We start from the raw sequence: 8,271 nt of genomic DNA, 5'->3' as shown, positions 1-8,271 counted from the left end.
TTTTTCTATTTCTGCAATTTGTTTTTGATTTGTTTTAAAATATCAAATCATTTTATAAAATCCTGGAAATAATTATGGGTACTTTCTGAATTATTTCAGTGACCCTTATCAATTTCCAACATTTATTTGAGCATTTAAATTATTTATAGTATTTAAATGCCCAAAGTCAAATACAATATGATTTAATTCAAAAATCCAAAAATGACCTAAGAATATAATCATCATTTTTGGCAGAGGTTTCCACCTTAACCAGAAATCATGAACTTTTCTTAGGAACCTTTTGGGTTTATTGAAAAGATTTTAATTCACCCTAGTTGAGTTGATTTAATGCTAGGGTTTGAACATCCCCATTTCAAATTTAGGCAAAATTTAAATATGATGCAAACATGAAGCTAGCCTAGAGCACTACCAGCAGCTAGGGATGTGACATAGGGTAAAATTATTTTAAAGCTTCAAAAATATTTGAGAAAATTTAGGGAAGCTCAATGGACATATGTTGTCCATATATAAGCGTTTCAACACATGGTCATGTTCAAATTATTGGTCAAATCCCTCAAAAACCCTTTCTGGATATTTCAAGCTTTTGAAATATTTACATAGGAAATATTATCCATTAAATCCCAGAAATTTCTACCATGTCATAAATGACCTACTTGAGTATCCTATAGATTCTCATGTCATGGGGAACAACATAGAACCACCAAACCCTCTCAAAACCATTTCTGTCCTTTTCCAAGTTTGAACCACTTTGCACAGCCAAACTTGTCCAAATGCTCTAAAACCTGGTGCACATTCTCAAATGGTGTAATAATGCATCTATGCCAAATGGCACAAGTTGGAGAGAAGGATATCATGATCAAAGTGTTCTAAAGCCCTTTCTGTCCAGAACCAAAATTGAACAACTCTACATTGCCAAGTGTGTCCTTGTGATATGAATTTTTGCACACATGTTCAAGTCCTCAAATGATGACACTACGCCAAGTGGTGCATCATGGAGAATAGATTTGCATGACTAAATCTTGGCAAAGCCATTTCTGCTGATTTCTAGGGTTTACCAAAGTTACATCGGCTACTTTGCCCAAATGAACTCAATCTTGGTGGAACCTCTTATTTTCTCAGTCCATTTGACCCTGTCAAGCCTCATGACAAGGGAAGTCCATTTGCTTGCCCAAACCTACATCAAACACCTTCTGGCAGAAACTTAAAATGCATGTTTTGGCCATTTCCACTAATCTCCATGAGCTAAGATTTCTCCCACAACATCATCTGGTCCTCCTCTAACCACTGCATCTTTCCCTTCCCAAGGAGACATGATGATGGGGGTGAAAGGCTCCTTTTCCCTCTCTGGACAGCTACATTTCTCCCATTTTCTCACCTCTCTCTCTCTCCTGTCAGGTACCAGGGCATCCAATGCCACTTTCCCATTGTTTACTCCCCCATGCAGCTGCCAGACACAAGTGGACGCGCTGGTGCGTGCGAAAAGCCGCAGACGCCGGCCAAATACGCGCTCTGGAGCACGTCATCGCGCTCCCGACCGTTGATGTCGCATCCCTCGACCACCTCAAGCCTACCCCTCACGCCAGTCGAGGTCCTCGACGTCTACAACACGGTAGCCGTGTAGGCCCCCTCCTCTCCCCCTCTCTCTCACCCCCTGCTGCCCATGCCCGACGCCGCCCGGCTCGACCAGTGGGAGCGCGAGCTCGTGTCCCGCCAAGAGCTCGCCCCGCTCCCACTCTCCTTTTCACTTGGCCTGGACCACGACCACAAGCGCCCCAAACACGCCCCAAAGTGCCCGTATGGCCTCTGGCGACGCACCAGGCCATGGCCATGAGATCCGCCTATGGCGCACCTGGCCTCACTAATTAAGGCCGTTCCAGGCCCTCCTTGCTGCTGCATTAGCTCCTTCTATCTCCCGTACACCACCCAAGCCAGCCCATTCCTCATCCCGTGCCCTCCAACCACCTCCATGGCCGGAGCCGAGCCGCCGGACTCCGCCCAAATTCGTGCCAACCCGAGCCCCTCCTCTCCACCTCATGGCCTCAGAACATCTCCGCTACCATCATGCATATCTCCCCTCTTCATTTCATGATCTCCACGGTTGCAGCGCCATGCCCCAACCTCACCGTCGCCTCCGTCCACCCCAACCGTCGTGGCGCACCTCGGCGGGTGCGTCAGGCTCTCCTGAATCCGTCGGCATGCTGGGTGCCGCCGGAGGTGGCCCGTGCCGCTCGGGAGAGCGCCAGCGCCCGCTCGGCCTCGCCTCCCCTGCCTCTGCTCTATTTAAGTGGGAGGTAGGCGAAGGCCTGAGCGCTGGGCCCCTCGCGTCAGCGGCCGCCGGGCGGGCCCCGCCCGTTTAAGTGGAGACGGACTGCCGGAGAAAATGCCTCCCCCAGGCGAAGACGTACTTTGGCTAAGACGCCTTCGACGTCGCCCGGCCAACCGCGCAGCTGAGCCGCTGGGCTAGCCCACTGCTATCTCCTGCCTGTGCACAGGATAAGGGTAAAACCTTTTTCCTTTTCTTTTTCTTTTTCTGCAAACTTGTAAAATCCACAAATAATTCAAATGATATCCAAATTTGATGATTCAAATTTCTAGTGACTCTATAAATCATTCCCTACCTCATAGAGGAGCTTGCACATTTTTTAGAGAACTTTCCTTCACACTTATTTAGTAAATCCCAATTTTCTTGATTCTGTGATAAACTTTAGAAAATCACAGATAACCCATATTTGATCCAAATTCCATGATTCAAATTCCTAGATGCTTCTAAGATCATAACTTAGTTTATGAACATTTTTCCTAATACTTTCTGTACCACACAATATAATGAGCCATTTCTTCATATTTGTCAACTTTGCAAATTCATAGGAAATTCATTTGAACTCCAAATCCAGTAAAACCAACTCCTAGATGCTTCTAAAATTATGGTTTGTTAAATGGGTGCCTTTGCTCATTTTTCAAAAATATATTTCTGTACACTTCTTGCAAATCCATAAATCCATTGATTATATCATATTGAAATGTTTAGAAATAACCATTGATCCAACTCCAATGAAACCACTCTGGTTATTTTTCATATAACTAGGGGAGTCCTAGTAAAGTAAACTTCATATTTTTAGAGCACTTTTATTTTCTGCCTTGTTGTGTTGCTTATTATGGTTGCTTTCGACGATAGTTGATGAAGTAGACAAAATGCTCGGAGTTGGACCAGCGATATTTGAAGACCTCGAAGACTTTGTTAAAACAGGAAAGCAGCCCATTGACCCTGTCTATGAAACCCTTTTTATGCATGACATATAGCACCATATTGTTGTTGCAACGAAATCATGATGAGGTGGAACCACTTTGATGGTTTGCCTCCGTTACTTCCCCGCTGTTATGCCGACTATGCTGCCGCGGAGGCCTCACCACTGGCCAGGCCCTGCGGCGACGGCAGCCTCACACCGCAGCCGAACCAGTGAACCCTTGTACTCTTCTCCGCGCGGGCTTCCACTACCGCATCTTTCCCGGCTCCGCGTCATCCCCTTCCTAGGCCTCACCGTCGTCCACTGCCCTGGTGCTCTCGGCGCGACGTGGTCAAGGAACGGCTTCCATCGGACGTGGACTGTACGTGGAGAGGCTGAGAGCTGGGTCCACGGCCGCAGCAAGGAAGTGCCTCCTTATTACGCGCAAAATAATTATTCCTCCACCTAACAGCGGGGACCCACCGGACGAGCCACCGTATTTCACGAAAAAAGGTTTCCCCCTGACTGCTGGGACCCACCAGCTATATCTTCACACGCAAGGAAGTGCATCCGGGCAAAAAATTGATTCGCCCCCCTGACTGCTAGGGCCCACCAGCTACAGCTTCGCACGCAAGGAAGTGCCTGACAGTCAGGACCCACCTGGTCGAAGCGTACGTAGCGCTGTCATTCTGGTCATGAACGTGTACGTACATACTGGTCGATGTAGAGGCGCGCACATGTCATAGTAGAGGCGCATACGTAGCATGTACATGTACGTACATCGGCCAGTGTGCAAGAAAGAAAATACGGCCACATACATACATACGGGCAGGGTCTCGAACGCCTATTTGCGCATACGTATGGCCGGGGCACGTGTACATGGCTGGGTCGGAACGGAGAAACTGCGTCATCGTCGTGTTCATGGGGATCCAACCGGCTGGGTCAGAACGGAATGCGTCATCGTGTTCATTGGGAGGGGTTGGATGGAACAGCCGATGGAAACGAGGCCTGGCGTACCACATAACGGAGGAAACGGTCGTGTGTTCGACCGGCCACGTTCGAAACGAGATCCTGTTCATCGAGAGGGGTTTGGCGTACCACAAAACGGAGGAAACGGTCCTCCTACGATCGAAACGAGGGTCTTATTGATCGGGAGGGGTGTGGCATACCGCAAAACAGAGGAAACGGACTTGTGTTGGAGCGCTACGGTCGAAACAGGTGTCCTGTTCATCGGGAGGGGTGTGGCGTACCGCAAAACGGGACTCCACGGGATACTGTTCATCTCCACTATCGACCCCCTCCAGCCTCCATGGGCTATTGTTCATCCACCGTCGATCTCCTCCAGCCTCCACCTGCGACTGTTCATCCACGGGCTCCTATTCATCCAGCCTCCACCGCACGCTACTCCACTGGCTACTGTTCAACCATCCCTCTCCACGGGCTCCTGCTCAACCATCCCTCCACGGGGTACTGTTCATCTAGCCCTCCATTGTCTACTGTTCATCCTGCCCTCCACGGGGTCCTGTTCATCTAGCCCCAACCGACTCGATCGATCAGGGTCCTGTTCATCCATAGGCAACACCACGGGGTCCTGTTCATCCACCCCCACTGGGAATTATTCATCCAAACCCCCCCAGCAACGCTCACTGTTCATCCAGAGGCAGCATCGATCGGCTTCAGTTAGCAGCAGTAGCGAAGGAATCGCTCGATCGGGTTCAGTTAACAGCCATCGATCGATCGCTTGGGTTCAGTAACGTGTAGCCTGCAATGCAATCGCTCGGGTTCAGTTAGAGCCCAACGCCTCGCAACCACGCACGTGTGTGTATGAGAGAAACACGCGTCGCTTGGCCCCGACCACCCACCGTAATCGGGAACCCCCCGATATTTTCCGTCATGGACGTCCCAAACAATGTCATGCAGCCGCGTCTCCGGCCCACCCAGGATGAAAAGCCCATTTTCTCTCATGATTTTTGTCATAGAAGTAGGACCCGACCACATCTATGATGATACCGTGTTTTGTCACAATTATTGTCATAGAAGTGTCATAAGTATGACAGAAAAAAAATTCGTTCGGCCCAAAATGTCACGGATGTGTCTTTTTTGTAGTGTGTACCACACACGACTGCAGGGAATATAATATTTCACGAGTCCCATCTGCTGACAACTTTTTGCAAGATGACATCACGTCAGTTCGGTCACTATATCGAACCGTTTTTGTCCGATGTTCCATGCTTCGAGATGCGGTTTCCATTGGCACGTATTGTCAAAGCAGATATCGTGTCCCCTTATTGTGGGATTCTCTTCAATAAGGGCATGGATAACCTAACCATGCCGTTTACACAGCCCTTGGGAATAGGCGTGTTTTGGGGCGAGTGGGGAGGCGTTCAATATTCACTGCCTTTATAAGGGGATAAGGATTCCCCCTTCTTCTCCTATGCCTTCTCTCTTCCTCTGCCCTTCCACCCTTGAGCTCTAGAAGCCAAGTTCTCATCTTTTTCCCACTCGAGCAAGCACTCAACCATTTCCGGATCCGGAGGTCAAGGCAAGTGGATGGCCTCCTCCGTCACGGAGAAGGGCATTACTGAGCTTCGGGCGGCCGGGTATCTGGCGAAGGAAATTGCCCACCGTCTTCCAGCCCAGGGGCAATTCGTCCCTACCGAAGCCTAACGAGAGGCTGGTAATCATCCCGCATTTCCTTCACGGGCTAGGGTTTCCACTCCACCCTTTCGGCCGCGGGCTCATGTTCTATTACGGGCTAGACTTCCATGATCTATCCCCGAACTCTTTCCTCAATATCTCAGTGTTCATCATCGTGTGTGAGGCTTTCCTCCGCATCCATCCCCACTTCGGGCTGTGGCTCAAGGTCTTGAATGTGAAGCCGAAGGTGGTGAATGGCCAGCACACGGAGTGCGGAGGTGCCATGGTGAGCAAGCTGACCAATGTCTCCTGGCCAAAAGGCACTTTCGTGGAGACTCTCAAGGAATGGCAGAAACAGTGGTTCTACATCACAGAACCCCGCGGCGCCACCAGGGCCGCAGCTGCCAAATTCAATTCCGGCGCTCCCATGTGACTCACCTCCTGGGTTGAGAAGAGCCCGAACTGGTATTCGTCAGATGAGCTGATAGCGCCGCAGACGCGTGTTCAAAGTATGGTGGACAAAGATATCAATCTAGTTGATGTAATCCAGGTGATGCTAGTTCGCCGGATTCTCCCGTGCCCAATCCCAAGTCGCCCTCTATGGGAGTTTGATCCGAAGAAGCACCATACCCTGAAGAGGCTCTTCGAAACCACTCACGAAGATGCCTGGAAGTTGCTCTTCATGGGCAACGAGACACCGCCGGCCACAGACTCAGACCGCGGGCACGACATTAACCACCTCGCCAACAAGGTATGTTATTTTTAACGCATCCTCTACTTGCTTGTTTCAAGGATGATATCTGAGCTTTTATTATCATTGCTTCTTCAGGAATGGATGGAGAGGGCGAAGCGGATCCAGTGTCCGGCTCCGCTGCCTGAAGAACCAGTCATCCCGCGTTTAGCGAAGATGCTGGTGCTGGCACCCTATAAGGCGCCGGAGAAGAAGGCCAAGGGGAAGGCCAAGGGGTCCGGAGTGGCCCCTGCTGCAAGGGCGCTTCGGACGCGACGTGTGAAGACAAGACCCACTCCTCCGCCGCCGAAGACGATGATGGCGAGGAGGAGGAGGAGAGAGATTCTCCCCTTGATAGGGGGAGGAAGAAGAGGGCGGCCTCGACAATTCTGGAGGCGGAGGCGCCCAAGAAGGGGAAAGGCCCACTCATGGGCAGCTCCGCATGGGATGTTGACAGCAGTCCGGAGCGACGCCCTCGGAACAAGCCCCTGGGAGAATCGTGAGTGCTAAGAATCCGTACAAGCTCAATTATCCGGCCTTTCCACCTTATGGTATTTTACATGGCTCAATCATGTCATTGCAGTCCGGCCCACGACAGCTCCCAACGATCCTCATCAAGAGGCTCGTTGGACTCAAAGGAGATGGACAGCGAGAAACAGCCGGTCGCTTACTCTCCCAAGGCCAAGGGAGATGTCGAGGTGCTGTCCCAAAGGACCTCCCAAGCTAGGGAGACGTTCGGGAGGACGTCAAGGCACTGTTGGAGGGCGACACCTCGGCCGCCGGACACATGGGGGAACAGGTCCCCATGGAGGCTGACGATGGGGGCCGTGCTCAATTCATCCCCCCTTTGAGCACGGATCCGGAGACCCATACGGCCCGAGAGTCTGACAAGTAGCCTCCTTCAAGAGAAGGAGGCGTGCCCGTCCGCCGGTGACCTCTGTCCAACCAGAGGCGCCGGATAATCTATTGGAAGCTCTACAAGGCACTTCCATTGTGGAAGAACACCGTATCCTTATGGGTATGGTGATTGAAAAGGTTCAGTCCGTTAAGAGCGTACCGACCGAAGCCTGCAGCGGCCTGCTGACAGGTTTTGAGGTAAGCAGCGTTGAACCGAGAAAATCCCAATATAGTCAGTAGCCCATGAGACACTGTCCGGTGTTCGGAAAGAAAGGCCGAGCAGAGGATCAATTAAATTTCGCAGGAAGCTAACCAAACTGTGTCTGATTTGAATAAGCAGGCATCACTGTTGGACGCGACCTCTCACACTGCCTAAGTCTCCGGACTGAAGCAGAAACTGGAGCGGGCCGAGGAAGAGCTCGGCCAGGCGAGGAAGCAGCTGGAGGACCAACAAGGTATGTAGTGACTCGCTATGTATTCGGAAAGAACAAATGATATATACTAACCGTAGTGTCATGATATGTGTAGGGGTGACAACCGAGGTTGAGGCCCTCAAAAAGGCCCTGGCTGAAGCCGAGGGAAAAGCTGTCAAGGAGCAGGCTGCTCGTAAAAAGCTTAAGGCCAGGCTGAACGAGATCCAGCAAGAGCTCCAAGATGCTATCAAGAAGTATGAGGCCTTGGAGGGAGATGTTTCGGCTCGAGAGGCTGAACTCTCAAAGGCTCTCCAAAGCGCGGAAGCGGCCCGGTTTGAAGCCCAGGGTGCCCTCCAGGAGATCCAGCGGG

This window comes from Triticum dicoccoides, chromosome 3A (genome assembly GCF_002162155.2).
Source record: "Triticum dicoccoides isolate Atlit2015 ecotype Zavitan chromosome 3A, WEW_v2.0, whole genome shotgun sequence".
NCBI classification, from domain to species: domain Eukaryota; kingdom Viridiplantae; phylum Streptophyta; class Magnoliopsida; order Poales; family Poaceae; genus Triticum; species Triticum dicoccoides.
The sequence above is the reverse complement of the archived record's forward strand: the minus strand, read 5'-3'. Positions refer to the sequence as shown.